We start from the raw sequence: 9,083 nt of genomic DNA on the forward strand, positions 1-9,083 counted from the left end.
AAAGACGCAACTTCTGCAGCCCTAGTTCGGAGCACGGCTCAGCGCCGGTTGGGGAATGGGGAGAGGGTGATCAAGATGTGCAGAGGAAAGGAGAGGTTACATGGATGGGCAGTGTCCTGTGGGAACAAAGGGTGCATTGAAATGTTCACCCTCTTATTTTGCTTGCAAATGTATCATAATGCTGCTGATGATGTAGCATAATGTAATCTATTAACATATGTTTGCAAGTTGTGCTGAGAACTACATTGCTGCAGCAATAATCTTGGACTCTGGCACTACCATTTAACCCTGCACACTCTTGGAATCGTCCTGCCAAGAACTACGGCATATATATTGACCATATACGTTCTAGCAGCTGCCAGTGCGTTCTGGTGGTTGAAAGACGTGCTGACATGTAGGTTATAATCAGTCTAGCAGCCTGCTGCACTTAAAAAGTTCAATGGGTGGATGCTGTGTCCTGATTGTTTGTGATGTCCACAATACTGCACACAACTGAAAGGACATTGCAATGAGCACTTGCAGCCAATGCACAGTTCATTCACGTGCTAAGCATTTTTTCAATACTTCAGGCATTTTTCGGTTTTCTAGGGCCAAGTTCACAAAGCATTCAGTTCGCAAGTGGTCACTGCTAATAGCCAGCAGGCTCCACTAGTGGCATGCCCAGAATTGTGAGCAATGTCAGTTACGGGGTGTGTGTGGCGGGAGGGGGGTGCTTCATCCCTCCAGAGTCCCAAGATTCTTGTGCCCTTAACGTGCTTCATGAACAAATATGAAGCCAGTATTCACAAACCAATCTCACTTTTCTGCCCTGCTTACCGTTCTTATGCACTCAACACGTGTGAAGGGCACGAAAATGACAAGGAAGACATGCGCTTCCAAATTTCGAACACAACAATGACGATTTTCTATGCTTCCTCCCCTCCCCCCACTCCCACAGTTCCGAATTCAAAACCTACAGCTCTGCCCAGAATCGCAATGGGCTGAAACTTTTGTTTATGAACAAGCCCAGTGCAAGATGTTTGAAAGGCTGTGTGCCCGTTCCAATTCTTATCGCGATGCCTCCGTACAATACCACCATGTCACAAATGTTAAAACCAACAATTAAGTGCAGCTATTGCCAAGCAGACTTTGATAGCCAATTGACCCTATAGCAGGGGTTTCAGAAGTATATCTGATGTGTGGGCGAGACATCTGAGGGGTCATGTCACATCGTGTAGTTCCCTCTCTCTCTCACACTATATATATATATATATATATATATATATATATATATACAGTTTCTATACAGTAGACTCACGTTAAACAGAACCCGAAGGGACAAGGAAAATATGTTCCATTTAATGGCAGTTCTATTTACTGAGAGACAAACAGGGGTGTAAATTCAGGTATGAAACCAAGCATGTTAGAGGCATTTGTTCCATTTAAGCCGCAATTCCAATTAAGAGATTTTCATTTACTGAGAGTCTATACACTGTATTTAACAACTGCTTTTTATGAAGGAAGACTATTTATAAAACACAAAAAGCGTGATTTATTTAATGGCCAATTAATCCTGGTATTCGACACTGTTTGCAAAAATGCGCAGACTATGGGTGAATTTACGTATGATATAAGAAATTCCATAATTCTTCAAATGATGACAAACAGTCATTAGGATTTCAAAGAGGCCAGAACTGAACATACAGGTGCAATGCAGGTGCACAAACTGTCAGGTCATTAGGATTTTGAAGAGGCTAGAGCTGAACATACAGGTTCAATGCAGGTGCAAAAGGGAGAGAACAAGAAGCACCCTAAAGTTGGAACGATGAGACGTGCTCCTGCAAGGCCTGTGCAGAATAGAGTCCCAGCCTTCCCCTCCTTGAGAACCACTTCAGTATGGAAGATACGTTGAACCAGATGAGAACAGGCAGTGCTCTTGACAGAGAAAAAGCGCTGACATGGAGATAAAAGCCACAAGCTTCCAGAAAATTTTGTTTCACTTGTTCAAGGAAGGGACCCTTTAATAAGGTGTTGCTAGCCTCACAGCTGGTAGTGCAGTTGGAAAGAGCCTTTAGTGTAGCCCCCCTCCCCCTCGGTTCTGGCGCCCCTGCCCACTAGTCGAGAAAACATCCTTGCCAAGGTTAAATCGCACTAAACGAATTTTCCTGTCAAAACTGATAGTAAAGACACAGCAATGCACTGTTGCTCGTGCACATCTGTGGTTCTCAGCCACTGTCATGTTCTCAGGTGTCGCGCTCACTCAGAGGCATGCCTGTGCACCACCCAAACTATTCCTGCTCTTAAATTTCAAACGTCTGAAACATTCCTGCAAGGACCACTGTTGGAATGTACAAGTGTTGAACTATCCACAGCAAGAATTTCAAGAGACATTTGTATTAGTCTTTCTTATTTGATGTATCAAGTTCGATAGGATGGCAGAAAATTGAGCAATAGGAGTTTATACAACGGTATGGCACAATTCTTAGTTTCCCATCCATAGACTAGATTTGCATTGGGTACATATTGGTCAATTTGCAACTGGTATTACTGCCTACAGTGTGATGGTGCTTTCACATACTAAGAGAAATATGTACCAGGTCCACCATTAATTATACAGCTTTCTGGCCTAGCAACTTGCAATGGTGAATGAAAGTCATGCATATTTGAACTGAAACTTCTATTTTTTGTGACAGTGGGGTACTGTAAAGACAGGCGGTAGCAAACAAGGCCAGGCAATTGCCTACTGTTGGACACGTGGCCAATTCAGCCTCAAGTGAAGGTAGGACAGGTACACAATTATATTAGTCTTAAGCACCATCATAATACGTAGGCCTCAATACAAATAATGTAGAGACTAATTCGAGCCAACTGTAAATTCCTAATAAACTAATTCTACAAGACTAGCTATAAGCTCTCACCAGGCAGTCACATAAATCAAATGTAATTATATAATGCGAAAGTGAACACATTGAAATGATGAGCAAATCTTTGAAGAGTTTAACTTGTGTGTGCACAAGAATAAGCTATACAAATACAGTGCAAAAGTGTTTTTTCTTGATGCATGGAGCCATGCAACCCTAATCTGTTACTGGACTGGGCTTTTCCCAGGCTATCAATAAATCTATAAATTACTAGTTCATATTGGATTTTCTATAAATATTCGTAATACGTACCTTCAGTCCTGCTTGCATCAATAACTTACAAATCACGAACAAGCTTCTTTGTTGAACAATTCCACTTGCTTGCACTTGTGCAAACTCCAATTGCCCAGCTCATTCCAGGAGTCAACAGTGCACACTGTGTGCATTATTTCAGCGTGCAATATAATCATTTGAAATAAATGAGCAGAGGCTCTGCATGCATAAAGGGGCGCAAGATGTGTGCAGAGCCTACTACTGGCTTGCAGGTCACAAACTTTTGCATCACACAGTGGCACGTGCAGTAGAAGGCATTCTTACAGAAACATGTGCACTATGCATGGAATGGATGGATACAACTTTATTGAACGTCCAGCAAGGTTTAAAGCGACCCGGGCTTAGGTTTCCCACGGGGGAATGTCAAGGCCTTGCTGCAATGACACCTCACGGGCTTGCTGGACTGCCCAGGTCTGGATGCCGAGGTCTGAGCTGCGCAGAGCAGTGGCCCACCTCAATGACGGTCTCCGGAGTATAACTGCCATCATTCTGATAACTACATTACACTCCCACAATGTGCGTTTGAGTGTTGCTGGCCCTTCCTGGCACAATTTGCATGTGTCGTCCTGATGCTTGTCTGGGTAGGTTCGTTTTAGATGGAATGGGTTAGGGAAGGTCTTCGTCTGGAGCTGTCTCCAGGCGATGGCCTGCCTCCTGTTCAATTTGGGACTATGCAGTGTGTATATCCTTCTGGTGTTTAGATATGCTTTTGTTGTGTCATTATATCTAGTGAGCCTGTCTCGTTCGACACGCGGAGTGTTCTCTATCGTGCAAGAAGGGTGTCCCTGTTCAGCGTGGCAGGTCATGTCTCGAACTAAATTTGTTGTCCGCAACCAATACCTCATAATGTATCTGCAAGGTGACACAAGGGGTAACACCCAATCCCAAACACACGTCCATTGATCACAGCCACTGGATGAAGCCCCCAACTGCAACAAGTTGTAGCCATGATAAGTTACGAAATCTTGACTGCAGTGCGATCAAGGCGTGTAAGGGGCAGCCGGTCATGAGGAACAAATGTCTGCAATAACGTCTGGCCTATCCTGATCACGTGCTTGTCACCAGTGTTCCCTCACCATTGGCTGTGACATAACCAAAACCACATGCCCCATGCTGGCCTTGATCACAAGTTTGATGGCACTTATCGTTAACGTACTTTTTTTTTAATCGTAAACTGAGGGCACAGACTTTTCTGCCATATTAGCAAGGCAAAACGAACAAGTGGCAGTTTACAACTCAAAAAGACCGGGGGGGCTATCAAAAACCACCATTGGTGTTGAAGTGCGTCAGACATGCACAGTGTACGTGTGTTTAACATACACAGTGCAGGGTGAGACAAAAACAAACCAAATGTGTTCATTGTTACTCTTAAATTGCCAGCAAACCAATAAAAAAATAGCACATGCACACTCACAAGCTAAGTTTGAGAACCACATCATCAGCACAGAAAAATTGCAGATTTGTACTGCTGCCCATGATGTACAAGACAACCGTACGGTAAGGAGAGCCATGCAAAAAATCTCACATACTTCAAATGCAACAGCACTCCTTGATGGGAGTCGGGGGGCAAATGTCTACGCCGTCCTCACAGGTCCCCCACGCGGCTCAGTTAATGAGGTCACGCAGAACACGTAGGAACACACACTCCAAGATCTTGCCATACCCAAAATTTGGCCACAGCCAAAAAGGCCCAGATGCAAAATTCCCAAAATCTTCAGGCACCACCTAGTTGAACTAAGTAGAATGTGTTAAATGCAATCAGAAAACAAAAATGAAATTACTAGCAGAGACAATTGTGGAACAAAAATGTCTATTTGAGCAATGCCTATGCAAGGTAACTTTTATCATATAACTTTGGATCAACTAGGTTCTGAAAGAAAATTTGGGGCTTTCGTAGGCTGCAAGTGCTCTGGTAAGTGCACTGCCACACAGAAAATTGCAGGAAGATGTCTCAACAGCTTCACTTATTTTTTGCATAGTTCTGCAACATCGAAACACTGCATTGACAAGCCAAACATTAACCATACCAGTTGATTCAGCTGGCATACTCAGGCTGTGGGAAAAATTTCATAACACTGGTAAGTCTCTTTAACTTTTGCTTGCAAGTGAACATGCAGGTAGCTACTTCAGAGAGTAAATTATTTCTGAGAAACAGAGTTCTTGCCCACGTTAACCAAGGAAGCCCAATGCAGTTTTCAGGTCACCGTACACAACTAGGATCAGATGAGCATGCAATCTGTGCAAATGACCAATAATTTATGAAAAACTAGCCTCTCAAACGTCACATTATCAGTTTTTCCCAAGACTGGTAAAAACTTTATTCAGAACCTGCAGATTAGTGGCCTGGCCAAGGCCACCGGGGTGCTCGTGGCGAGGTTTAGCCTTTTCATTTTCCCGGGCCTGCTGGATGGCCCAAACTTGGTCTTGTAGTTGTGAGCTAGCCATAGCGTCGCACCAATGCCCCTCAAGGTCCGGGTTTTTATGATCAACGTGCTTTGTAGAGTGTGTGCATTTCCACAGTATGTGTTCTATGCCTGCGTATTTGTTTACATAGGCTACAGCCAGCAATGGGGAATTGCCTGGGGTAGATGCAGTTGAGGTGCACTAGGTTTTGAAAGGTTCTAGTTTGAGACATCTCCAGTCTACTTCTTGCAATCTATCTAGCTTTTCGTGAGGTTGTGGATGTATTTCTCTTTGTTTCTAGTAGTGTGTTTGTCATGGAAGGTGAGCAGGCATCCTTATCATGAGCTATATTGCCCCCCCCCCCCCCCCCCCCACCCTTGAGATGGGTGTTCTCAGCCGTGAATGGAGAGTTCGTGCGTGGCAAGGTAGTTTTTCGAAGAGCACTCTGCTTTTTTAAATTTTTTTCATGAATCCTGAAATAAAAGGCACATTGTTCTCGCCACCTTCTTACGTTTCATCTCGCATCGACCATAACTTCAAAGTCCATGTGCCATTCTGCCATACCAACATATACTTCCACTCCTACGTGCCGAAGACTTCATCCCAATGGAACCACCTTCCTGCCTCCATCGCCAGCAACCCTGATCATGCATCATTCAAGACTGCCATCTCTAACTTGTAACCACTCCTCTCTGTAACGCCGCAAATGGCATTGAGAGTATTTAAATAAATAAATAAATAAATAACCATCAGGCAAAATAAAGGTACATGAGGTGACATTCTTTACACAGTAGCGCCCAATCAGACCAAAATGGTGAACCGTACTATACCAGGGTGTCCACCAAGTTCACACTGTTAAATTTCCAAGGAGGTTGTACTCTTCATTGGATGTTGCACCAATATCGCCATGAGTCGCACTCACCCAGCCTGATGTGTACTTCTGAGTACCAAACAAGAGTTTGGCAATTACCTTTGCCTTCAATTCTCAACCCAAGAGGGTGACAGAAGTCCGGAAACTGTTTTGCACCTTTGCCATGTGTTTAGCCTGGCAAACGTGATCTCAAAATGCTGGAAATGGGTTGCGGCAGAACTTTCGTTTTCAGTTTCTGAAGTGCCCCTCTGTACCACTTGCTTCGAGCATTTTCATGCGAGAAATTTGGCGAAAGGATTAAGGCTTGGTTTCCCACTTTTTCGAAGACACGCCATGGGTCAATGGGACACATACATCCCACTTTTTTCTCGTAACCTAATGGTGATATTTTGGCGAAAATTGCTTTATTCTATTTCTAAGCACATTATTTCAATATCCCGCAGGCATATTTTTTATCATCATGTGAAAAATGTAGATGAACTCATATAGGGTTAAAGGGCCAGTAAACAACCTCGTGGTATAAAATTTCTGATGGAGAAATAACTGCGCACTTGTACGGTGTGAACATGCTGGCGCAAGAGCTTTGCGAATAAGTGCTGTAATAAGGAAGTTACACAATGCACTTTGGCTGGTTTCGGTTTCTCGCTCAGCCTTCCCAACTTTCTCAGCAGCGGGGCGTAGGTGTAGCACTTTGTCGTTGCTACGCACACTTCAGCAACGTAGCACGACATCAACTACGTCATTGATGCACAGCCAGTGATCGAGCAAGGCTTCCCCCATGGGTCGCTCGTGTCATGGTGCGACGGGAAGAAAGCGCAGTGCGAGGGGTAGGATGCACTCCTGAGGTATGCACTCTTCCCCTAGCGAAAAAGTCTCAAAACCTCTTCATCTTGGAGGCTTTCGTTCTGGCAATACCACTTGCCCCAGTAGTCTCTGGGCTCTACCGAAACGGCAGAGGGCAGCACAAGTAAATGAAAATGCGGACAGCGCAGTCTGTCCAAAACTGCATCACCACAGGGCCAAGGTGCCATTTCGTAATGCAAAGGACCAATTGACGAAGTCGGTGCTGTGTAATGTTGCCCATGGGCAAGATTACGTCACTTTGCATACAAGGAGGATTGGACAGGCACTGGAGATGGTGCGGGTATTGTTTTTCGAAATGGAGTGCGTGCTATGATATTCGCAAAAGGTGATCACTGTGGCCTTGTGCACAAATTAGCGAGCTTGTTTGGGAGGTGTTCAAAAAGAAGTGTGAGCCTGTTTACTGGCCCCTGGTTCAGATACACATTTCTCTACTTTCAAGTAGCTATTTATGAAACTTTCGAAGCTCATGTATTTGTATGTCCAGATTTCAAATATGCAACTATTTTTTGCTGTTTTTGAAATATCAAACATTTCATGTACTACATTGTTAGGAGCAAGATTTATATCTAAACTGTGAGTTACCAAGCAAATCAGCATATCACAATAACATGGAATGAATACTGTATGCAGTAAAACAAGAATAGATGTTCTAGGCCCATTTGAACAAAAGTTAACAATCATGCACGCTGGACACTATGCTTCCCTACATGCCTGACTCATCTGAATACACTGCATTCTCTGATGTTGCCAGGTACGCTGAAGATTGCAGACAATTGGCCTGTTCGCTGACAACCGTTTACCAAGGCCGTCAGAAGCTAAGGCACGACACCGACCGACCTCTCCCAACTTTCAAGACAGGTGCCCTGGTTTGGCTTTGGATTCCACCGAACACTCCTGGCCTTTCGTCGAAATTACTGGCTTGATATCATGGACCCTACTGCATTCTCGCACGTATGTCTCCAGTCATGGGGTTGAGCCTTTGACACCCTCCCAAGACTTACGTCACCAACAGTCCACACAAGTCGCCTCAAGCCCTATTATGACCCCACTGTAGACCTTTTCACAGGCACTCTCTGGGCTGCGCTAAATAGGCGTGACCCCCCAAAAATGCACTGTGGAGGCTGTGACCTCGGCCTTTGTACTCCCGTTTTTTTCTCTCCTGTGAAAAGGCCTATACTGACGCCTGCTTTAGGTCTCGCCAGGATGGCTATGCTATTCACCAGGGGCAAATGTAGTGAACAATACGAGAGAAGCAGCCAAGAAAGCAAGCCACAGCTGCGACGACGCGAGCTTGCACTTGCTTGGATTTTGGGCCCTTGCTTGCTTGCAAATGTTCAATGCACCGTAACTTTTGTTGAAATGGGCCGAGAACATCCATTCTTGTTTTACTGCATACAGTAGTCATTCCAGGTTATTGTGATATGCTGATTTGCTTTGTAAACTCTCACAGTTTAGAAATAAGTCTTGCTCCTAACAATATACATGAAATGTTTGATATTTCAGAAACAGCAAATTGTACTAGAAAAATAATTGCATCTTTGAAATCTGCACATAAGAACACGTAAATTGTGAAAGTTTACGAACAATATGCTCAAAACCAAAAACTTGTGTCAGAGGCAGGGTCACCTCTTAAATAAAAGTAGTTGTGCCTAATAAAGAATTTAAAGGCAATAAAAAATAACTGATATATTGGTAATGCCACAAGAGATGCACGCAGTCGCACAGCAATAGTTTCTGCTACTTACATGCTTCACCCATTACGCAAGTGTAGT

This window comes from Rhipicephalus sanguineus, chromosome 1, assembly GCF_013339695.2.
Source record: "Rhipicephalus sanguineus isolate Rsan-2018 chromosome 1, BIME_Rsan_1.4, whole genome shotgun sequence".
Taxonomy (NCBI): domain Eukaryota; kingdom Metazoa; phylum Arthropoda; class Arachnida; order Ixodida; family Ixodidae; genus Rhipicephalus; species Rhipicephalus sanguineus.